The sequence below is a fragment of the Rhinatrema bivittatum genome, chromosome 1 (genome assembly GCF_901001135.1).
Source record: "Rhinatrema bivittatum chromosome 1, aRhiBiv1.1, whole genome shotgun sequence".
Lineage (NCBI taxonomy): Eukaryota > Metazoa > Chordata > Amphibia > Gymnophiona > Rhinatrematidae > Rhinatrema > Rhinatrema bivittatum.
In genome coordinates this window covers 566,335,692-566,361,242 of record NC_042615.1, presented here as the reverse complement: position 1 = coordinate 566,361,242, position 25,551 = coordinate 566,335,692, and the positions used below count along the sequence as shown (strand labels likewise).

The 25,551-nt window shown below is 43.6% G+C and overlaps 1 protein-coding gene across 1 annotated transcript in view; it reads left to right on the top strand.

Moving 5' to 3' along the window:
- LOC115099230 (BDNF/NT-3 growth factors receptor) overlaps positions 1–25,551 on the top strand; it is a 239,516-nt gene that overhangs the window by 123,926 nt on the left and 90,039 nt on the right. The gene's annotated exons all lie outside the window — the stretch shown is intronic.

Sequence of the window (25,551 nt, the reverse complement as noted above, 5' to 3'; positions counted from 1 at the left end):
CACTCCTCGCTCCATCACCAGGGAGTTGTGGTAAGTCGGGGGGGGGGGATTAAGGAGGGTGAGGGGGTTTATATTTTTATTTTGGCTCAACAATCGCGATTTCCCACATATCGAACATATCTATGTTCGATATGTGGGAAATCCGATCGTTTATGTCGAATCAATTTTTTAAGTAAAAAAAAAATATGAGTTGCGTTTTACTAATGCGGTCAATCCGAATGCACACCCCTAGCGGTTACTACCTGTAACCATTAAGCCTTAAGCTCACCTTTGATGCAACTCCAACATTACTCTCTGCATCAATGGCAGGGAATGGGAGGAAATTTTTTTTTGGCACCTAAACTTCAGTCTCTTTAAACACTGGGGTTTATTTTCACTGCTTGCTCTCCTTGCGACTTTGACTGTGTAAATGTACAGTGCATATAAGGTATGTTTTATTTAGCTAAATAATGCTGAATGGTGTTCCATCTATATTTACTTGGTCCCTCATTTTATATTGTCAAAATATATTTTATCTTTTAGTTAAAGAATTCCACATAAAATTCATTGTCCCTCCCGACACAGCTGGGTTTGGCGAAACACGGGTCCGTGTCGGGGGAACCTTTTTAGAACTGTGTTGTGTTAAGCAATGGAGTTGCCACTTGAATGAAAAATTGAAGATTATTCCCTTCATGAGCTATTTTGAAGTTTGGGACTGAATTACTTTATTTGCATCTCCTTGGATGTTGACGATTGAATATTTGGAGTGCAATTCTTTGCTCCATTGTTTGTGTTTAGGAAATTTGAATCAAACAGTTACCAGCAAGGGCCCTGAACTTGGTGGTCAGTGAAACAGATACGTATGGGAAAATAAGTGTGGAACTTGCTGGGCAGACTGGATGGGGCGATTGGTCTTTTTCTGCCGTCATTTCTATGTTTCTAATTCTGGAGACCTTGTCTTCAAAAGGACATAAACCAGATGGAATCAGTTCAGAAGGCAGCTACTAAAATGGACAGCAGTCTACACCATAAAACATGTGGGGACAGACTTAAACACTCTAAATATGTAGATTTTGGAGGAAAGGAGGGAAAGGGGAGATATGACAGAGACATTCACATTCCTCCAAGGAATAAGTGCACAGGAGGCAGCTTCTCTCAATGAGGAGTCAGGGATGAGAGTGAGAAAGGATAGACTGAGCAGTAATCTAAGGACATATTTCTTTACACAAAGGGTGATAGATGCATGGAACAGTCTCTCAATGGAGTTGGTGGAGATGAAAAAAAAAAACAGTATCAGAATTCAAGAAAGCATGGAATATAAGACTAAGCAAACAGCACAGAGGATCTCTGAAGGAGGGGAAGGGATATGTTACATCGATGGATCCTTGCACCAAAGCGAGGTTGGCGCCACCTACAGAAAGGAGCCCTGTAGGTCCCCGCTGTCGGCAGGAGGAAATTGGCAGGTGCAGAGGCCTATCAGGAAATTCACCACTACCAGCCCACATACCCTGCATGTTGAGCCCTTGGGTGCCGGAGCTGGCTGGACTTAGGTGCAGGCCTCTGGAAAGTGTGGTATCCAAAGAAAGGAACAGGCTAAGAGGAGATCCAAACAGGCTGGGGTCAGGGCAGGCAGCAGAACAGCAATGTGAAGATGAACCGTGGTCAGGGCAGGCAGCAGTATAAGCGAGGTCAAGAGGAGGTCCAAGGTCAGCCAGAAGTCAGTCCAAGAAGAAGATGAGTCAAGGCAAGCCGAAGTCCAAACCAGAGAATCAATCCAAGGAGAAGGGTGCAGTAGACGAGGGAGCAGGAACACCAGGGCAGGACAGGAGTAGGAATGCAGGAACACAGGAGTCAGGAACCAGCTACTCACAAGGAGTGGGATCTGTTGCTAAGGCTTCTGAATCAGGTCCAGGCTGGGCTTATAATGGAAGCTCTGAAGATGTCAGTGGGAGGGCACTGCGGAGGATTTTCCCACCGCGGGCCCTTTAAGTGCCGGGAAGCTGCACGAGCGTGCGCGGCCAGAGTCACCTCAGATTGGGAGGGCGTCTTGCCGGTGATTCCAGATATTGTCACCTGTCTTCCTTGTTCTGTGATCTCCTGGGGTTTCTGAACACTAACTTTTTTTTCCTTACCTTTTCAATATTCCTTTAGAAAACTATAGTGACCTTTTTTTCCTTTTGCCTTCATTTACCTTTCTAACAAAATAGTTACTTGCCTTTACAATATCTCCTTTTAGTTTTGCCCATTGCTATTCTACTTCCCCTAGATTTTCCCATCCAGCAAATGACTCCTTGAGGCACTCCCCCATTTTATTAGAGTTAGTTTTCTGAAACTTTAGAATGAACTATCACCGACTGCGCTCTAATAATGAACCACACCACCCAGGGATTACTGGATCCCAGATGGCCATTTCTACAATGTCAGAAACACTGTCCTCATTTGAAAGCATGAGATCCAGTGTCATCCTCTTCCATATGGATTCTGTTACCAGTTAATGAAACAATTCTCCCTGAAGGATCTTTCAGGTCCTAGAAGACACTGTAGATGGGATGAACCAACCAATATTTGGCTGATTGAAATCTCCTAGCAATAGCACCTACTCTTTTATTGCAATTTTGTGAATATCCTCCATTAAATTTCTATCTAATTCTTCAATGTGCAATGGAGGTCTGTATATTACATCAATATAAATAGATGTTCCATTGCCTCTTTCCAGATTAATCCAGGATGCCTCCTTCTTATCTCATAAACTCTGCAGTTCTGTTGCTTTAATATTATTATTATTTTTAATATATAGTGCCACTCCTCTCTTTCTTCCTACCTTGTCCTTCTTAAATAAGTTGTAGCCCAGAATAATTATATCCCAGTCATGGTATTCCATGAACCACATCTTTGTGACAGCCTCTACTTCCAAGACAGCCTCTTTTGTGACTGTATCTAGATCCAGGATTTTATTTCCCATACTATGTGTATCAGTATACATGGCTTTCCAGATGTTACCATGTTTTCCCATTTCTAAACAAATGTGAAATGCTTTATTTACCTGAGGACTTTTTTCATTTTACCTGATAACCTCTTCTTCAATAGGTGGACCCCCATCTCTGCTCAGCAGTTCTTGAAACATTATCCCATGGACTAGGAACCTGAAATGCTCTTGTTGAGTTCATCTGTATAGCCATTGATTCATCTCCAGAATGCGAGCTTCACTACCTTGGACTTTGACTGGGATGACTCAGGAGATTGCTACCTATGCACCTCTCACTCAGAACCGTGAATTCACTGTTGATGAAATCTGTGTGGTACCTATCAGTATCATTCATGCCAATATGGATGAGCAGTATCAGATAATAGTCAGTATTGATGATTCTCATCAATTTCTCTGTGATGTCTTGGATCTTGGCACCTAGCAGACAGCACATCTTCCAGGACAGCATGTCTGATTGGCAGATGGATGCCTCTGTACTCCTCAGAAGAGAGTCACTAACTACCTCTCCCGTTCACTTCCTAGACACAGAGGTAGCTGATCCTGCAGCTTTGGAGCACATAAGCTTAAGTTCTTCCTCATACTGGAAAGTTTCTCCACCTCTGCTTCCAGGGCTGCAAACTGTTTCTTCAGCTTGAGTAAAGGTGAGGTCAGAGTGAAAATTCTACTAGCTTTGCTGCTATGGGCCAGATTTTAAAACTTATGCGTGGGTGTAGATATGTGCGCGCAACCTGGCACTCATAAATCTACGCCCGATTTTATAACATGCGCGCACAGCTGTGTGCATGTTATAAAATCCGGGGTCAGCACGCGCAAGGGGGTGCACACTTGTGCACCTTGCGTGCGCCGAGTCCTAGGGAAGCCCCGATGGCTTTCCCCATTCCCTCCAAGGCTGCTCTGAAATCGGAGCGGCCTCGGAGGGAACTTTCCTTCCGCCCCCCCCCCCCCCCCCCATCTTCCCCTACCTAACCCACCCCCCAGCTCTTTCTAACTCCCCCCCTAACCTTTGTTGAAAAAGTTGCGCCTGCCTCCGGGCAGGCGTAGGTTGCACGTAGCGGCCGAGTGCCAGCGCACAATCCCCCGGCACAGCCGTCGTGCTGGAGGCTTCGGTCCCGCCCCTGGTCCACCCCCGGACCGGCGCCCCGCCCGCGCCCCTGCCCCCTTCCTGCCCCTTTTTCAAAGCCCCAGGACATACGCGCGTCCTGGGGCTTGCGCGAGTTGCTGAGCTTATGCAAAGCAGGCTCGGCACGCGTAACTCCCCTGCGCGCATAAATCCAGCCGGATTCACGCGCGCAGGCCTTTTAAAATCTGGCCCTGTGTGTCCAGCTGTCCTCTTGCAGTCCAGTTTCTCCTTCCTCTCTGCTGGAGTTTTCCATCTTAAACAACTCAAGAAGCAGTTTATAAATTTTGTCCTCATTGTCACAGATGCTTCTATGCTTGGCTACATCCTCTCTCAGCTTCTCCACCTGTTTCCTGAGTAAGTTAACCTCCAGATATCTTTTATACTGAATCAGTTCTTCGCTGTGGATTAGAATATCTGTCTGGATGGAGGCAGTAGAGGTAACTGTGGTGGCAGTTATGTTGATATGATATTTTCCAATCATCCTTCTTCTCTTCTTAGGACCTGGATACCTGTAGAAAAAAAACGAGAAAGGAGGCTACCAAATCCCCTATCTTTATCTCAGCTAACCTGCAAGTACAAGCAACTTGCTTCCTTTCTGTGAAATCTAGAACCTTCACACTAATTCCCTTTGTATAGACCTGTTTGCTTGCTCGGATGCAGTTATGAAGAATGGACAAATGTATCTATATTTTTTGTAGCTATCTGGTGAGTTATCTATAAAGAATCATGTTGCTTTGGGTAAAAAAGTAAACTTAAATAATTACCTGAAGGATTTACTATGAAATTATTAATTAAGCTCCACTTTAAGTTATGCTTTTACAAATAACTATTAATCTGCACAACATACTTATGTTTCTCTGCCAACCAATCAGGCCGATACAGAACGGTGCTCTCGGCCAAGCATACCATTTAGCCCCCAATTGGCCGCCAAGCTGCACATTTTACTCTCAGAAATTAACGCCTGCTCAAGGGCAGGCATTAACCATAGAAAACACCGGGAAAGTGTACAGAAAAGCAGAAAAATCTGCTTTTCTGTACACCCTCCAACTTAATTTCATAGCGATATTAAGTCGGAGGCACCAAAAATAAAAAAATAAAAAATCTGGGTTGGCGAGTTTGAAAACGGACACTCAATTTTGCTGGCGTCCGTTTTCTGAACCCGTGGCTGTCAGCGCGTTTGAAAACCGATGCCGGTAAAATTAAGTGTCAGTTGTCAGACCCACTGGCAGCCTCCTTATTAGCATGGGTGCTAATTTAAATACAAAATTGCGCACCCAGGAGAGGTGCCTGGGCATGCAGCGGGAAAGCGGGTGCTCGCCTCAGAGCACAGGCTCTCCCACATGTGTTATTCTATCGGCCTGAATGTCAGGTTAGTCAGTGTAATCCAACACCCTATAGTGGGTTAGTCTATGTAATAAGAATAAAAGATAGGATGTGTATAAGGGATCCTAAGTCAGAAAAAAACAAAGTAAATCTCCCAACAACAAAGTAGCTCTTTCCTTCTATAAACTAAACAGTAATACTAACCAAGTGAACAGAAAAGCAATGCAAAACATAAATAGAAACTGGCAAGCAATGAAAATAATCCCTTTTTCAAAATTAAGTCACAGCACTCAAATCAATAGCAAGGAAAAATACCTCTGTTTATAATTCAGCTCTTACAAGAATGGCAGATAGAGATGTGAATCAGAACCGGAATCGGTTCGGATTCCAGTGGCAGCCGACGGCCCGGGAGCAATCTCCTGCTCCCGGGCCATCGGCTGCCACTAAATAAAATGGTGCCGATGGCCCTTTGCCCTTCCCATGTGACAGGGTATCCGTGCCATTGGCCGGACCCTGTCACATGGTAGGAGCACTGGATGGCCTGCGCCATCTTGTGCTCCTACCATGTGACAGGGGCTGACCAATAGCACCGGTAGCCCCTGTGACATAGTAAGGGCAAAGGCTATCAGCGCCATTTTGATTACTGGCAGCTGATGGCCGAGTACAGGAGATCGCTCCCGGACACCCGCTGGACCAGCAGGGGCTTTTGGCAAGTCTTGGGGGACTCTCCTGACCCCACAAGACTTGCCAAAAGTCCAGCGGGGGTCCGGGAGCAACCTCCTGCACTCGGACCTTCGGCTGCCAGTAGACTTGGGGAAATCCACTTCTTAGCCCTGTGATGAGTAGTTTGGAATTTATCGAACTTTTGGGATTCTGCATGGTATTTGTGATCTGGATTGGCCACTGTTGGAAACAGGATACTGGGCTTGATGGACCTTTGGTCTGACCTAGTATGACAATCTTATGTTCTTATCCATTTTCCATAGATAACTAAATTAGATGGTCAATTCAAGGCAAGAGCAACCTTGTGTTTGGCAGCCCATATCCTTCCTTCCTCTCACAGCATTTAAAATTTGAGCTGGGCGGCCAACAGCTTTTCCATCCTCAAGCATCCTTACTCCCTCCTGTGGCATTAAAAATTTGAACCAGAGGCAGGGGGCCAACAGCCTCCCCTCTGGTTTCCCTGACCCTTCCACTGATTTTCTGCTTTTAAATTTGAGCCGGGTGGCCAACCAATCTCTCCCCCCCCCCCCCCACCCCAGCATCCCTGCAGTTCCTGGTTAAATGTACAAATAGGGCCATCTGCCTCCCCCACAATCCTCCTTCCTTCCTTCCCCCTTCCTCCTACTCACCAGCTCCCCTCCCTAAAAAGCAAGTTAGGAGGAGGATACAGTCTTACCTCTTTCTGACTCAGCACCCCCTGTCGCTCTGACAATAATGCTGCCTGCGCAAGAGAGGACACCAAGGCAGGAGGAGATAAGACTGTATGCTTCTCCCTACTCAGTTTTGTTTTGTTTTTTTTGGGGGGGAGGATAGATTCTAGTGGGTGAAAAGGGAGTCAGGAAGGGGAATCACTGGGGTGGGATGGGTGGCTGCTGTCCTCCCTACCCTCTTTGTACATTTGGCCATGAGGGAGCAGGGATGTCAGGGATCGGGGGGGTCATGTTGGCCCTCTGGTTCACATTTTTTAAGTGGTGGGAGGGAGGAGGGATGCCATGGACTATGGAGGACCTGTTGGTTCCATGGTTTTGGTTCAGCTCGAGGGAGTGGGGTTCCCGGGTCCCCCTGACTTTGCTTTCTAATGTAGCAGAAGGGCGTTGTGGCTAGCATGAAGGGAAGGGTTGAATTTAAGGGCCCATTTTCATCCAATTTTTGGCCACCTAGATTTTAGGTGCTCAGCCTTGGCTGAAAATTGGCTTGAGAATTTCCTTTATCAGGTCAATGAAAACTGAACTAAGCATGAAATTTCCCGAATAGACAAGTAAATTAGAAGCTGAGTTTCAGGTATAGTATGGTAGTGTTTATTTTCGATTCAGTAAAGAGTTATAAAGTAAAAGGATGGAGGGGTGGGTAATGTCTTTGCAGAGGAGTGAGAAAACCAACAGGGATAAACAACAGTAGAATTAGGTATGCGTGGGATCCGTAAAAAGGGCATTCCACTGTTTAAGGTTTTTTTTTCAGTGTTTTCTGTACACTGTAATTATTAAGTTTGTTTATTTGTATTAAGATAAATAAAAATAAATACTGCAAAATAAAACCCCAGCAGACAGAGCAGGAGCATTTTCAGGACCAGCTTTAGCATGGAATTTAGTGGGGGGAGCATCCACTTACAGGAAGGAGAGAGGAAAGCTCTGTTCTGTACATCTCTTCTTCCTATCTTTCAGTTCAACCTCCATATCAGCCCTCTCTCTTTTCCTGCTCCTCCCCCAACTTGATCCCCAGTTCTCCTTACCTTCCATCCCAACAGCCTGGTTGCCAGACTTGTCACCCCCTCTCTCCAGCTTGATCCCTGGTCATCTTTCACTCTCTCTGTCTCTCTTTCTCCAGGTTTTGATCTTCATTCCTCTCTCTCTCTCCCCCTCCTTTTAATCACTCATGTCATTAATCTAACCAAGCCTGCTTCTTGCAGAGGCAGCAGGTTCAGCAGTAGTACCCTATCGACAAGCGAGCTACCTTTGGAGCATGTGCACAATCACAGGGACTCTGAAAGAGCCGCAGATCACCTCCATGGCCTTATCCCTACTGGCCCATGTTTTGGCTCATGCAGGTGCCACAGCTAGAAAAGGATGTGGGCCATCACAGAGTCAGTGCAAACAGATGCTCTTTGCCCCCTTTTTCTCCTATTGGCCGGCCCACTTAAGCTGGGACCTCTGGGCCACATCGGCACTCCTGCCCCTGCTATAAGCTTACCAGATTTTTGGCACACAAATCTGGGACACTTGTTCCTATGGCATTAGTAGTAAGCACATTAGATGAGCAGTTTATAAGAGATCTGGGGACATCTCTTTGGGAAAGGTTTTACCACATTAGTCTCAAAATATGAAATGTTCTGATATCTAATGAACATTGTTTTGAAGGGGTTTTGTTGTTGTTGTTGTTTTATTCCCAAAAATATTTTTGTAACCCAATTTAGCTTCTCTGGAATAGACACAAGAGAAAAAGCAAATCAGCCTATCAAGTTCATCTGTTACAGAACATGAGACATATAAGCAGACCATTATGCTTTGAATTGGGTTCCAAGTTTCCTTATATTGATTAATTACCCTTCTCTTTCTGAAAATAAATGTTTTCCAACTTTACAAAACTATTTCTGCTCTCTTTCTGCATCTTTTTTTATCCTTCTCTGCCTGTTCTAGACACCTCTCCAGTGAATTTGTTTTCCTTCCTTTTAATTTCCCATTTCTATTTTGTTTTTTTCACTTCTTTGTCTCTTTACTTCATGAATTCTTCATTCCTTTCCCATTTTCTTCTCTTGCTTCTTGCCTCTCTCTCTCTCCTTGATTTCCTTTTGTTGCATTCACACTGGATTGACCTTAAAGAGCCATGCCAAGGTCCACCATGATAAGGTCATGGTGATGTCAGTGGCCAATCTATGGTCTATCTTCTTTGAGGAGCTTTGCAAGGCTGCATTGTGGAGCTCAGTCCATGCATTCACGTCATATCATTGCCTGGACACAGCCTTTATTTGGGATAGCAGTTTTAGGAAGTCCATCTTCCACGGCCTTTTTTTAGGGATAAAGTACAACCTCCTCTTTCCTAGGACTCATTTTGTATTATTGTGCGTTGCCTTCCCCATTGTTTCAGTATTCATTAAAAAAAAAAAAGAGAGAGAGAAAAAGAATATCTCCCAATGAAAACATGTTTTGCCCATGGGTAGTTCTTGTCTTTGTCACGTCTTCTTTTTAAATAGAGAGAAAGAGGCTCTGTATTTACTATTTGATAGGCATTTTCTTTGATCTGTGTGAAGAGATAATTTCTAGAACTTCTGTACCAAATGTTTTTAATCTATTGTATATCATTTTGGACAATCTGTTTTTATCTGGAAGGTGGTTCAGCCAATGGTGATGGAGGGGGCAGATTCTACCTCCTGGGCCCCTGGTGCAGTCATGGATGCAGTCATTAGAATTCAGACTCACTCCACTCTTCCTTACCACTGCTCAGTGGTGTGCACAGGCAGAAAATCTTCTACTTGGGATGCAGGCAGTAATTAACCATGGAATCCGGGAATGGCGTTCAAATAAGTACCGGAGCTTAGCCGACATCATCATCCGGGGCTGCGGCCAGGTTCCCACTGTGGCCCTATTAAAGGGTCAGCTGTACGCACACACATGTGCCTAGGGAGGGGCGCGGCATTGGTTGGGATGGCGTCTCTCCTTGGGCCATGCAGAGAGGCCCGACGCGGAGCATCAGGAACTATAGCAGAGCCGGAAGCCCCAAGGGTGGCCCGAGGATGGAGCCAATGGCCAACAGCTGTCAGAGATGAGGGACCAGGTGCTGGATCACTTTGAAAGTGTGAGGGGGCCAAGCTGTGGATCTGCCGCAGCCGGCGCGCATAACAACCTCTTTTCACTGTCCTACATTGGATGTCCATATTCTGCCAAATTCAGTTCAAACTACTCGTCCCTTATATGTACATTCACTCTACAGCTCAAACTACTTCTCTCCTATCTCTCGCTATGTCCATCCTAATGACCTCCGATCATTGGGCAAGTTGCTGTCTGTGGCCTTCTCTTCCACTGCTAATTCCAGATGCCACACTTTTTGTCTTATGGCACAGTGTGCCTGGAATGGCCTCCCTGAGTTGATGCATCTTGCTCCCTCAGTGGCCATATTCAAGTCCAAATTTAAAAGACCCACCTCTAAGAATGCTTTTAAATCCTAAACCCTACATGGACTCTTCCTGATCTGGGCTCTCTCATGGTTAAACATGTTTTACTGTAAAAATTAAGTATTGACTAGAATATTATTTATCTTGTTTGTGTGACTCAACTAGATAGTCTGTGCTCATAGAACTTACAATCTCTTTATGTATGTATGTATGTTTAGTAGTAGCAGTAGTAGTAGTAGCAAGCAATATTTTGGAAAGATCTCTGTATTAGAAAAGATCATACTTAAGGGATCACTAGAAGTTGTTCCATTATTTGTATGAGAACACATGATAAACAGCATAAAAAGCATCCTGATACGGAAAGGATGATGAAAGATGTAATATTTGAGATGAACATGAATACAGATATCAAGAAATGCAGAAGTACTTGTAATACCTGCCAGAAATTTAGGATGAAGCAATCCATAGAAATAGTGCTAATGCCTAATGACCACAAAGTAAAGCTGGCATTGATTTATTCACATTTAATGGACCATAGTATGCATTAGCAATGCTTTAACATTCTATTTTGTAGAAATTACACAGAAAATACCACTGCCAAGGACATCATCGAACTCAATCAATATTTATTAGGCATAATATTCTAAACATTGTGGTACAATGGTCCACAATACAGAAGTTAAGAATTTCATAGCTATGGAAAAACATATTAACTAAATCTTTCATTTCCACAAGCAACAATCATGTTAAAAAGTGGATTTGAGATCTTCTAAAATCTTCTATGGGAAAAAAAGACACTTTAATGCAGACCTTTTGTTATGAAATGGACGGACATACGTGAACGTGAGCCCCTGTGCCATGTCGCGACTGACACAACCCCGGGGCTGGCTGTGGTCCATGCAACTGGTGGGTTAGTGCATCCAGGCACGGGCAAGGCTGAAGCTGAGGACTGGAGCCTTGGGATAAACTAAAGGCTCAAGCGGAGGTGAAGACTTGGAGCAGGAACACTTGAAGACTTGGAAAAGGAACACTCAGAGCTTGGAACAGGAACACTCGAGACTTGGAACAGGAATAGATGAACCAGGAACTAGAAGACCTCAGATGAGAACCAGCAAACCAGGCTGGTTTCTGAGGTAGTCCTTTAGCCACTTCAAAAGCTCTTTTGGACTAACCACTTAGGAATGGCTTGAGCGTAGGACTCACGAAGGTTGAGGACTCTGAACACTCATGACAAGACAAGATGAAGGCTCTGAAGACTTGGAACAAGATGAAGGTTCAGGCCTTGGAACAAACTGAAGACTCTGAAGACTGAAGACAAGGAATCCAGGCAAGACGAGAGACCAGGCAAAGACTGAAGGCAAGGATTCTTCTGACTGAAACAAGCTCTCCAAAGACCAGGGTCAGGAATTCTGGAACTAGGGACTCGGGAACTTGGAACTCAGAACAAGACTCAGGAACTCAGACTCAGGAGATTCTAACTAGCGAGGAAGGCGAAGACAGAAACACAAACTAGGAACAGGAACTGAATACTTGAACGGCAGGCTGAAGACTTGGCAACAGAACTGAAGACTTGGACTGAAGACTTGGATGCACAAGAGACCAGGAACAGACAACCACAAGAAACAGGAGACCTTGAAGGATCTGGAGACCAAAGGAAACCCTTGCGAAGGCCTGGAGAAATGGGAGAAGTGGCCTTTTAAAGGGCTGAAGCAATGATGTCATCAGGACAGGCTGTGGGGCTTTTCCCACCATGGTCTCTTAAAACTTGAGCAGGGGTGCGTGCATGCGCCTAGAGAAGGCACACCATGTTAGGGATCGCCGGCAGCATTTCAGGGCTGCATGGATGGCCAGCAGTGTCTCTCCCTCCGTGGAGGGGCTGCACAGGTCTGGGGTGACAGCAGCATTCAGTCACACAGGTAACAATGAGGTCTTTCCTGTCACGGAAGGCAGCAGCACAGGTCCAGTGGCCTCAAGGTTTAGTGGCACTCTGAGGCCACGCAAGACAGCAGAGGCGCATTCACAGGGACCTCCTGCAAACAGTATCACAACATCTTTTTCTTGCCTAATTGAATTATAAAATAACAGGAGGGCATAGGCTTATACCATCAGAAATAATGCACATTTGAAAACTGTAAACAAGGGGATGCATATTCAGCCACTGGCCGGCTTTAGCCAGATAAACCTATCCAGCTAACTTTGCAGGGATATTCAGCAGTGTGAACATGTAGCTGAATATCGCTGGCTATCTTAAAGTTAGCCAGATAACCGACTCCTCCCCTGACTGCTCCTCCCCCCACCTCACCCCTGAGTTAGCAGGATAACTTCTTAGCTGGATAAAAATGTGCAGGGGGATTTTCAAATTCCACCAAATGATGATGAATATGGAACTCATGGTTTCCAAACACTTTAAAAACTGATCCTGAGCAATCCACAGAAAAGACTCATTAGATTATGGAAGAAAAAGAAAAAGAGAAATGAGACACTAAACCATTTACAGTTTCTGAAAAAAGTGCTTGCACATATTTTGGCCATGAAAAGGGGTTGAATTATCCTAACTTTGAAACCTGCGAACGTAGGACTGCATCCCAGCTGCTTTTAAACATGTGCTCCCCTCCCAGCCCTTCCCTGTGCAATCACACCCACTATCAGACTACTTACCTACTGATATTTAAATTTCCCAAGGCAACTCCTTAAGAGTTTCAGCCTGCATGCTGACCTGCCATTCGTGATCCAAGCTTGAGGTAAGTGTAAATGTGCTTTGCTATACTTGCCACTTTAGATAGATTTTTTTTTTAAAAGATGATTGAATTATGAATGTGTGCAAAAGATGTGCGAATGGACAGTAGCCAGGGTTGAAGCCTTGACGATCATCGTTACTGCTCAGAAGTTTCACACTTGTGTTAATTCAACTACTTCTAAAGTAAAATGACAGGTTCTTTGTTTTTCACAATAATCATTGGGCTGGTCAAGTTATAAAGAAATGATCCCACAAGCAAGCACTGGTGATAAGACATGTTGGGCAGGGAGAATGGGTTTGGATTGAGCTTGGCATCTTGTGTGCGCATCTACCCGGGATGATAGAAAACCAATGAGGAAGAAGACTAAAACAGACTGGGATAAGGACTGATACCTTGCAGCCAAATTTCCACAGCAGACTGTTGGATTATAGCCTTAGGAGTATGGGCAGGATTAGCTGGGCAGACTGAATGAGCCAATTGGTCTTTCTGTGGTTACCATCTACTTTGCTACTCATAAAGATTGCCACAAAGGACAAACATTAAAGAACAATTAAAGGTACAGATTACATATTCTGTCAGACAGTAATACACAGGTCAATATTCAAAACATCTCTGCAGTTAAAAATCCATCCTCAAAAATAATTGGGATAAATCTGACTGCATAGATTTTGTCGGTCAGATTTATCTGGATTATTCAGCAACTCTTTTGTCCACATAAGTGCCACTGAAAATCTAGACAGAATTAAGAGACAACTTTGTTCACTTAACTGTATCCACACTGGCCCAGCTGAATATCATCCTAATAATAGCATAGTAAATGATGACAGAAAAAGACTAAATTCTTCTATCCAGTCTGTCCAGCTGTGTTTCTTCAACTTTGAGTAGATAAGCATGTAAATTCCCATATTCAACTCAACATCAGCTTGCCACCATGTTTTCTACCTGATTTTTCTACCCCTTTCCTACCACTGTCCTCTATATGTCTCAAGCATGCCCAGAATCCTGCCTGCACCACCTCCATTGGTAGGTCATTTTAGGCCTTGACATCTTCTATGTTCTTATAAGGCTAACTCTAAATCCAACATCCAGGTCCCCTTCCATATCTTATTACCAAGTTGTCTAATAATCCACATAGCTACAAAAACTAGCAAAGTCAATGTCAAAACAATCTAAATCATTAGTCACCTAATCAAAGAAATCAGATTTATTTGACATGATCTGTCTCTGATAAAACCATTTTGCCTAAGATTTTGCAACCAATTGGGATGCAGATAGTTCACTGTCCTTTCCTTCAGTAAAGTTCCCATTAGTTTTCCCATCAACAAGGTGAGACACCAGTCCAACCTCTCTTTATTATCACTTTTAGGAACAAGCATAACATCTATCCTTCTCCAGTCCCATGGGACCCCACCTAATTCCAAAGATCTTTGGAACAGCTAAAATAGCACCAGTTGACCCAAGGCTCTCTTTTGTCCCTCATTGGCAGGGCAAAATGGAATTGTGGGTCAGATAGCGCCATTTTGAATTACAGCACCAACAGTTAAGAAGTGAATGGAGATCATTCTTGCCTGAATTGACATCCAGCAGCTCAGTGGGATAAGGGAGGAGTTTGGGGGGATGGAGAAGTATTGGGGGGTAAGGCAGCACAGGGAAGAAGGAATCTTGGGTATTGGGGGTACAGGGTTTAGAACCAGGAGCAAGGCTACCTCCAGGGAAGAGGAGCTGATGTGCTGAGGGCGGAGAGAATCTGATTTGGGAAAATTTTGGTACAGAAGGGTTGAATCTGCGGAGAGAGGGAGGAATGTTACTATGGGCTTGCTGCCCTTCTAGGGATGCAAGAGGAGGCCCAAGAGCATCAGCAGACACATTAACCTGGTGGTGCTTTCAAAGGTACACTTAAATATGTCTCTTGAAATGTAGTTAATTTTCTGAGGCTTATCATGAATTGCGTGATTTATCTTAATCCATGTTAAACTTTATTATATTAAAAAGCTCCTTTTCATGTATTACATGTGATGCAAAGTACCCATTTTGATTGCACATCAAGAACATTCATGCAAGTGATACCAATAACATGATTATCTACGCTCTTCTCCTCCACCACTAACTTCTGATTCTGTGCTTTCCACCTGGCTGAACTTGGAATAGACTTTCTGAATTGGTTTGCCAAGCTTCCTCTGTCCTTATTCAAATCCCATTTTAAATCTTAACCCCTGATTATCCCATAGCCAGCCTTGTTAATTTTAATCATTTTCTTAATAAATGAATTTCCCAAAGTGTCTTTTATCCTGTGTGCCTGTCTTGTTTCTATTGCAAGCTGGTTGGAGCAGGGACTATCCCTTATGTTTTATCTGTTCAGCACTGCACATGTCACATAACATTATAGAAGTGATGAGTAGTAGTAATAGTAGTAGTAGTAGATTTCAATGTGTTATGTGTTGTGTAGTAGAGATTGATTTTAATGTTAAGTGCTGAATTTGGCATATATCATGCATTAATGCTGCCTAGTAAATAGATCCCCTAATTTACTGCAGAGCCAGTATAACCTGCATGCCCTCTTTCTATCGTAGGACTGTGGCACCTTGAGTGGAACTTGGGTGATCTCTCCCTCTCACTGTCACCAGTATTATTTACATAGATGTATGTGCTTCCATTAACCTACATATGACACACCAGTTATTTATTTAATTACAAGCCGTTAAGCCCGTCACAACGGGCTACATTACATTTTTGTTTTCGGTCCATTTTCGAACACAGCACCCTCCTACACTTTTTCTCCCTCATTCCCCCTTCCCCTCAGTCACTCACCCCCTTCCCACCCCTCAGTCTTACTCACTCTCTGTCTCCCACTGCCTCCTTCCCCTCACTCTCACCTCCCTCCCCTTCCCTCAGTCACTCCTACCTCTCTCCCTTTCCCTCAGTCACTCCCCACCCTCTCTCATCCCATCCCCTCTCCCTCAGCCCTCCTCCACTCCCTTTTTCTCTGCTCCACAACTTCTTACCCTTCCACTTACTCACATCCCTGTCTCTCACCTCTCCCTCATTCTCCCTCTCCCCTCACTCTTCCCCACCCCCTACCTCCCTCCCTCTCAGTCCCTCCCCCTCACTCAATCCCTCCCTCCCTCTCACTCAGTCCCTCCCTCCCCCCACTCAGTCCCTCCCTCTCACTCCCTCCCTCCGTCCCTCCCTCCCTCCGTCCCTCCCACTCCCTCCCTCCCTCTCACTCAGTCCGTCCCTCCCTCTCACTCAGTCCCTCCCTCCCTCTCTCTCTCTCCTCCCTCCCTCACTACTGGCCGCCGCTGCTGCCGCTCCTCGTCGTCGTCATCGTTCGCTGCCGCTCGCCGTCGCCACCGCTGCCACCCGACACCGCCACTCGACGCCGCCATGTTTTTTTTTTTCTGACGCTGGCTGAGACCGACGTCCTTGCCCGCACATGCGCAGTAGAGCTGCGCTCTACTGCGCATTTGCGGGCCATCAATCATGGCCCATTTATAAGGTAGATATTTGATATCCTAAATTAATTACTCACTAGGCGGTGTATAGTTATTATTAAAGCTGCTTCTAAACCATCTTGTTTATTGTTCAGAACCAAACAAAACAGCATCACACTATAACAGCAGGGGAAATTTGATAATAGTCAATCGGTTAACAAATTCTTCACAGTGGATACACACTGGTTAGGTGGTACTTAACCCCGGGGCTTGAGCTCTGCTGGACTCAGGCATTCAGTTCTCATTTACTGATGTTCCCCATTAATAGATTAATTCACAACATAATGCTCACTACAAGCAGTTTGACTGAACATTTCCATCTTAGAAGGGATCCAATTAGCATTTTATGATATAACCTCCCTGCAGCTCGAGCATTGCTTTACAAGGAGCTGGATGGTGTTAACAAAGCTCAGGGAACACATCACTCCAACTGGGAAACTCTCTGAAAACAGAGAAATTCCCTCTGTGGGGACATACTCAAAACACATGACTTCAACTTAGGAGTGTTGGAATATTCTATTGTTATTAGGAAGTATGGGTTACACCAGCACAGGCACAGAGACAGTTAAGAGAAAATCCAACTTTTTTAATCAAATAGAAAAAAAAATGATTTTAGCAAATGTTTATCTTTTTAAAAGCCAGAAGCCCTAAGCAAGGATATTGAGAGAAACGCAGTGTTTTCACTAAACTCCATTTGCCTTCATACCAACAACCCTTCTGTCTAAAATGTGGTGAGTTAATTAGCTACAGAGCTAGCACAGGCGCAGAGGCACATTTAGAAAAAAATCCAAGACACTCTACCATCTTCAATAAGATAAATACATTCCCCTATGGTTTCGACCAACCAGGTGGCAACATTCACCAGCCTGATTCAAATCCCTAAAGGAGCAAGGTGCCCCCCGCCCCCCCCCCCCCCCCCCCCCAAAAAAAAACAAAACAAACCTAACTGCCTCTTCTCTACCCCTCATGCAGTGATGAGGCCAGGCCTAGCCAAGCACCCACATTATCATGGGCAGCCTGTGGCCTGGCCTGGCCTGGCCTACCCTTCTCAAAACCTTTGCAAACTCCCACATGCTTCTCCTTAATGTTTTTACATGTAGCTAAATACCATATAGAAAACTGATTCAAGAAACAACAAATAATATGCAATCCAGAATCATCATATTTTAACAATCTAGTTAACATGTTTTGATGTTGAGCTGACCTATAATATGAATGCTACTTTCATAAACCATTGCAATCTTCTTTGCGAATGATGGTATATAAAATGCCAAAATAAAATAAATAAATAAATAAATGCATTTATAATAAATTTTACATGAAAAAGAACATTCAAAAGTACAGTCTACTGAGGCAAAAATAACACAACATGCACATTATTGTGCCAACCAGAAAACTCTGCAAAAAGGCTCTTTGAACTCCTATGGAATTAGACTTTTTGTAATGTATATTGGGTTGAGCTTGGCCCTCAGAACACCATGATCAAACAGAATTACCATTACAATATAGTAAAAATCCCATACCAAAACAACCCTAACAACCTTATCTATGAAAAGGCAACACTGCACATATTACACCAGGCCCTACAATACCAATAAAACTCTTATTAAGAAATCAGGATGCTATAGATCCCTTCACAGAAATTACATGCCAGCAAAATACCTCACCTCGGTCGCATATGGAGAACACAGACAGACCTTCACCAAATACAGAATAAAGAGATCAGAAAGTATAAAAGGAAATGTGCTGAGAAAAACTAAACTGGAACCCACAACAAGCCAGCCTCTACATAACGAGCAACAATGGAAAAACAGAAACATTACCATTCTTCATAAAAACATTAAATAATAAAATCAAGAAATATAAAACAATCATAATAGTAAAATCATATTCATAAAAAGAATAAATATTTCAAAGAGTTAGGGGCAGATTTTCAAAGCCTATGAGTGTAAATCCAGGTGGGGGTTACACACGCGAGCCCCGGGACGCGTGTAAGTCCCGGGTCTTGGAAAAATGGGTGGAGCATGGGTGAGGCGGTCCGGGAGCGTGGCGCGGGCGTGACCAGAGGGCCTCTCCACTGCTGCTGGGACCGGAGATTGTGCGCCAGCACTTGGTTGGCGCGCGCAACCTATGCCTGCCCAGAGGCAGGCGCAACTAACAAAATAAAGGTAGGGGGGGATTTAGGTAGAGCTGGGGGGCAGGTTAGATAAGAGAAGGGAGGGGAAGGTGCGGGGGGGGGCCGAAGGAAAGTTCCCTCCAAGGCCGCTCCAATTTCGGAGCGGCCTCGGAGGGAACGGGGAAAGCATCGGGGCTCCCCTAGGGCTCGGCACGCGCAAGGTGCACTACTGTGCACCTCCTTGCGTGCGCAGACCCCGGATTTTATAACATGTGCGCGGTTGCATGCGCATGTTATAAAATCAGGAGTAGATTTGTGCGCGCCGGGTTGGGCGCACAAATCTACGCCCATGCCTACCTATTAAAATCCGTCCCTTAATCAATAGAAAATGCAAATTTTCCTAAACACAAATAAAATATTTCAAAACATCTGATGAATAAAAAAATCCAATAATTAAAAAATATTCTATTCCCCCCCCCAAAAAATAAAATATTTTGAAAGAGCAGAATTATCAAATTACACCCAATAATTAAAAGTAATAAAGTTTAAAAAAATCTCCTGCTCTCCATACCTTTGATCTTCTGATTTCCAGTCACCCTGAGATTGTCATGGATTGGGGGAGATAGGGATGCCCAGATTTTATCTTCTCTCTCACATACATGCACAGTAACATATTCATTCTCTCATACACACACTCTCTCTAAAATACACAGGCTCCCTCTCCCTCACAGATATAGTGTGTGTGTGTGTGTGCCTGTGAGAGCCTATATGTGACACATAGGCTTTCACAGGCACACAAACATACACACAGGCTCTCCACAGACACATTCACAGGCACACAGACACTCACACAGACACACACACATAAGCTCTCAAACAGGCACACACACAAGCTCTCAGACACACACATTCATAAACACACAGGCTCTTAGACACACACATGCTCTTAGACACACACACACACACACACACGTGACCTCCTGATGTCTTCAGTCCATAGTAGGATGAGCTCCACTATGCCTCCGTGGGCCAGCTGATGTCTTTGGGCTGTGTTGGGATTAGCTCCACCACAGCCCCACAGGCCTTCTGATGTGTTCGGGCCATATGGTCCACTGGCCTTCTAGATTGGAGGTGGGGAGAGCGGAAGCTGTGCTCGCGTGCAGGCATGTGCACACATGCAAACAGAACACGGACCTCTCAGTCAGCCAACGGTGGCTTGACTGCCAGCAGCTTGCGGCCTCTCTCCTTCTTCAGCTGCCAGCGGCCCCGTGGCCTCTCCTGCTGCCACCGGCTCGCTGCCTCCCCCAGTGCATGGTATGCACACCCAGTCGTGCTGGGCCTGCTCCGTCTCCACCCCTTCCCAGGCGCTGAACCAACTATAGACCCTTCCTTCTTAGTCTTTGGGTAATTGCCAGGTTCTTGTGGCCTGGTTTGGCCTCTGTTGGAAACAGGATGCTGGGCTTGATGGACCCGTGGTCTGACCCAGCATGGCAATTTCTTATGTTCTTATGTTCTTCCCACCATGGCCACCATGGCCATGCTAATCACTCAGTGCAACTTTTCTTCCTGATTGTCAGGCCAGCAGGGCAGCCAGAGCCCATGTAGAAGTGTCTACAAATGCTCCTTGGGGTTATTACTCTGCCACCTCTTGTCATATGGTTTGGTGGCAGTTGAAGGTGTTCATGGTGTCGCATTTCCCTTTCTCATGGTGGACTTTCAGGTTCTTCATGGTGGCAAACAGCCACACTCTTCCCCGCCTCCTCGCCATGCTAGGGCAATCTTCCTCTCCTCCTCTTGGCATGGGATCAGGCAGCAACAGCCTCAGAGCGTAGGTCCTCAGATATGAGGTCAGTCTGCTCATTTTCTCACTTTGGTTGCTTCCCTTCAGGCAGAACCCCTGTGGTGGTCTCACAGACCCCCTAGGGATCAACGGACCCCAGATTGGGAACCATTGTTGTATACTGCAGGATTTTTTTGGTGTTTTGAGTACCTATTCATAGACAAATCCTGTTGTCTGCCCTGCAGCATGCAGTTGTGTAATAATGCACAAGCACACTTTCAATATAGTATCTCAATTAATGTGTTGATCCAATTCAGATTATAATATGATTTCCCAATATAAGACAATCACTTTATATTTGGGTCAATGCAGTATTTGAACCACTACACCAAGAGCCAGGCCAACTCAGCAGCAGTCTTTTACCTAGCAGGATGGGCTCCATTAGACCCCTCCAGCAATAGTCTTTGGCTTGGCTGCAATTATAAGATTAGGAGGGGTTTGGAGCATCAGAATATAAAAAAAATTCATGTCTCATAAATGGGCTAGTACAATAACTACAGGTCTCAAGAAGACAAACTTGGGTGGAGTGTTGAGAGAGGTTCCTGGCTATAGGGAGAAATATACCTTCATATATTCACAGAGGAATCCTATACATTCGTTGTTTCTATGGTAACAATATCCATCTCTGGACAGAATAAAGTATTGTGGTTGCCACGTTAGTCCACCTGAATATGCAGAAGTAAGGTTCAACAAACAAGTTGTAGGTGGTATCTTTTTATTAGACTAATGCAATACCTTTTGAGCTCTATGCTCTCTTCTTGTCAAACAACAAGGGAACAGAGCACTTGAAAACTAGTCACAGATGTATTGAGTTAGCCTAATAAACAGATATCACCTTCATCTTGTTGGTTGACCTTTAATTATGTATGTATTTAATATACTCTGCCTTTTACATAAAACAAACAACCCAGGGATAAAAGGATTCTATGAGGGATGCTATCATAGTGCGTGCCATTAACCATAGAGTTAGTACATAAGCTCCTAAATGGAACACCTCTCACAAATGTATTCATAGGAATTTCGCAAGAGCAAAAGCTAAGCAACTCCTTTTCCCAAAGTCCAGAATGTATTAAACACATCACGAAGCTAAGAGATACTTTCAGCTAAATAGGGTTTGTAAAGAAAACAAGCTGAGCAAGATAGAGCTAGAGGCGATGTGTGCCGTGCTGGATGTGAAATTGTTGATGTTCCTTCTTTTCATTCATTTTGGCCTTCTGGGATTTTTTTTTTCCACATGCCCTCTGCTGGTTGCCAGGCAACCATAGCAGCTTTGTGCACACATGTTAAAGGAGCAGTACTAGCTGGAGCCTTCAAAGTATCAACCTGCTGCCTGTTTCTTCATTCTGTCACATTCTTTTTTTATTCTTATGCCTAAAGAACCAATTTGCCCTAATATATACAAGTTCTTAAATTATGAAACGTTGCCAGAGTAAAAATTATAAGCACTCTGGAATTTCTCTTAGTTTTTTGGTTGGGTTTTTTTTGTCAAGTCTCCCTCCCTGTGTCCACTTTTCAGCCGCTCTTCAGTGTGTGATGGCTACATGGGGTAGGTTCTTTGTGAGGGTCTGCTCAATTTACTTTGATTCTGAATAGTGGGAGTTTTTATGAAGACAGAGCTTTCAAAGAGTTCAGTTGACCTCATCATGAATGAGAGGGGAAAAAAAACATGAATCACAATTTACAATAAGGGATCTGAAAAATGTTTCACTTTCCAAATGAATTATTTAAAACTGTTGTGCTAATCATGTTGCTTTAAGAATGAATTAGGATTTCTCTTGGTCTTGTTCTTCAATTGCTGACTGTGTGCTGGGAATGAAAATACTGTGCTTGTTCTTTAAATGGACAAAAATAATCTCTCCGAATCTTGATGTGCGGTGTGGTATCTATCTAAACCGCAAGGAAGGCAAATAAATCTGACTAAAGACAGGGACACAGGCATATATAGCATAGTAATTGAAATTCCTCCGATCTGGTAATTCATCTATGTGGTATTTGAGAGCAGCTCATCATTTGACAATTATAAATTATTTACTGGAATTATCCTTAGCAAGGCTGATTAGGGTACGGATACTGTATGTGAAAAGATTATCCTGCACCCTATGCTCTAGGTTTTTGTTCAGTTTGCTTTTTCTTAACCATAAGACACCTGCAGGGCAAAGAAACACTAGGACAAGTAATCACTGCACTTTCACAAAGAAATCTGAATGCTAAGAACCCGTCTGCTTTTTCTGGCTCAGACAAATGGCCAAATATTGCCCAAACTGTGTAAATTGTTTAAACATTTAATTTAAATAGTGGATTTAGTTCTGTGAAACTCTAATCCTAATGAATTATTTGTGTCCACTAAAAATGTAACAGAAAATATCAATCAGTTATCAGATTTTATTCTTTCAGCAGCACAGAAGAGTGGGAGAGGGGATATTTGGGGTTGGCAGGGGGATAAACAGAATGCCTTTTCTTTTCTTTTAAAGTGAATTCTTGTTGCTGGTTATTGCTGAAGCCGAAAATGACTCCATGTCTCAGTGGTCTCCTCTAATACACCACAGGAAGAGTGTAAAAATGGCATTCTTTAGGCTTAGCTGCCGCATGTGGTCAGGAAAATGAATTAAGTAACAAAATAACGGATAAAGAAGTCTGCCTCGTCCCAGGGCAGCAGGAAAATATTAAACATCAATAATTTATTCATATTCTCCACAAATATTAGTAAGGATAAGTTTGCATTTTTTACAGGGATTTTTATTTTATTTTATTTTTTTGGAAGGATAAGGTCCTAAAAAGAAACTTACAACAAATATGTATCCTAGAGCAGGCTGTGTGCCTGGTTTACTTTCCATTTCTAAACCTGAATATAACATTATTTGGAAGGACAAGAGAGCAATGGTATATGCACAGGGGAAGGGATAGTACATATGGATGTGGCCTCTCGAAATAGAGAGAGGGTTATGTGGCCCCTGCCTCCGCCCGCCTCGACCCTTCTTTCTCCAGTCCAAGTGAACGGAAAGGTTCTCTTTGTTTTTGGGCTGCTCCAAAATGTTATGCTACATGCACCAGATGAAAGAGGACTAATCTGTGCTCTGGTATGAATCCTGTGCTCCTGTCCATTTTGTTTTTGCTATGGAAGTCTGAGACGGTTTCTGTGAAATGCTGCATAATATGTCCTATATATACTGAATGGAACTTGGAGAATATTAATCTGCACTGGTAGGATTCGGAAAGATCCTCTCACTGGTGGGACTGTAAAGGGTATTCCTTATATGCACTAGAGTTCTCATGTATTTTTCCCTCATTTGAAATGTGTTCCATCGGTGCTTCAAACACATTTACATGAGTGAATGACCTATTCAGTGAAAAGCTTTCCAAAATCATTTAAGAGATTGTGTATGTCTTGTTTTCATGATGTTTTATCATGACTGAATCATGTCCTGTATTGTGTTGTAAACTGCTCCAAGAATTTCTTAGAAGCAATAAATAAAAGTAAATAAATGAATAAAGGAAAAATGAAATGTTAAATATTATTTAGTTAGCTTGTGTGTAGGGAAATTACTTCTATTTTAGATCCACACAAAAAAGCACTCGTAGCACCAGTCTGTAGTCAAGAAGTATAAGAAACCCAAAGTGATAAGGGCAAACCTAAATTAATATTTCAGGCCAGTTTATGTTGGGAGGGAAAATGGGGGGGTTAAAGGAGGCTTGAATTGATATTGTGCACGTCTCCAGTCTTTATCTGATCATGAAAAGAACACCCTTTCAACACAGTGTAAGTCTTCATTGACTTTCTCTTGAATCACCTACAGACAGAATATTTCTTTAAAATGTATAAGGTAGATTTTAAGAGTTGCGCACGGGCGCTCATGTGCAGATGTTTGCTGGTGCGCGCACATGGACGTGACGATTTTATATCATGCGCACATAAATCAGCACCTTAGAGCGCGCATGTTACAAAATCAGCTACCAGGGCACACATGCGTACATGATTTTAAATTGACGTGTTTGCACGTGCGCGTGAATCCTGTCTCAAGAGCATAAGGGGAGGGGTTTTTAGTAGGTATGCGCAGCAACGCAATAGGCCTATTTCCCAGTTCCCTCCCAGTTCGCCCCAGTAAAGAAGCGGACTTCCTAAACTCCCTACCTAACTTGCCTCCCTTTTACCTTACTAGTCCTGAGCCCTAAAACCCTGTTGACTACCCTTTTTTTTAAATTTAACTACTTACATGCTGCCCATAGCGGAAGCAAGTTACGCAGTTGTGGGATCACGGTACGCGCTAGTGAACGTAACTGACTTCATGGGTGCAGTCCCGGCCTGCCCATGCCCCGCCCACATCCTGCCCAGACCCCACCCCTTCCCTTTTTCGGCAAACCTTTTTTATTCACATACCAAGAGATATGCGCCTGGCTGTGGGCCTTTTAAAATCCGCAAGGCCAGTGCGCTTCCGAGTCACACGCGTATCTCCGGGTTTGGCCGCATGTAGGATTTTGATTGAAAATCTACTTGTAAGGTTTTTCCATTTAAGTAATTACTACAACGACAACATATTTCTATATTACTGCTAGATGTATGCATCATGGGAGATGGGATAGCAAATAAGGAGGTGTTTAGTCCAGGGCTCTAAGTTGCTGATTCACTAACCCTTTTTGTCCCCAGTAGTCACAGAATGCAAGAAGATTGCAAATTAGGCCCTAAATATTCATTATACCCCCAAAATCACCTTTGCTTATTGTTAATATGCATGAAATATTTATTCTTTTTTTTTTCAGTTCTGTAAGTTTCTATATGACGTAAGGCCCTTTGGAGTTTAGAATTCCAATGTGACTTTTTAAATGTATGTTTGGAGCTACATGCAATAGAAAACCATGAATCATACTTCCTGATGTCAGGTATTGGCATGGTAACAACATATTGGTGAGCCCTGCTACATTGCTTTTATTTATAGCCTACTAAATATATCTGTATAGATATTTGTGTGCCATTAAAATCATTGATCATAACAGACTGCATTCATATAACAAAATATGCATAGAAAGACAGAAACAACATTTTGCATGCATTCTTGAAAATTAAAATGATACTGATAATTTTTCAAAGGTCTTATAAAATAAATAATTAACTAAAGGAGCTGGGTTTGAAGTACC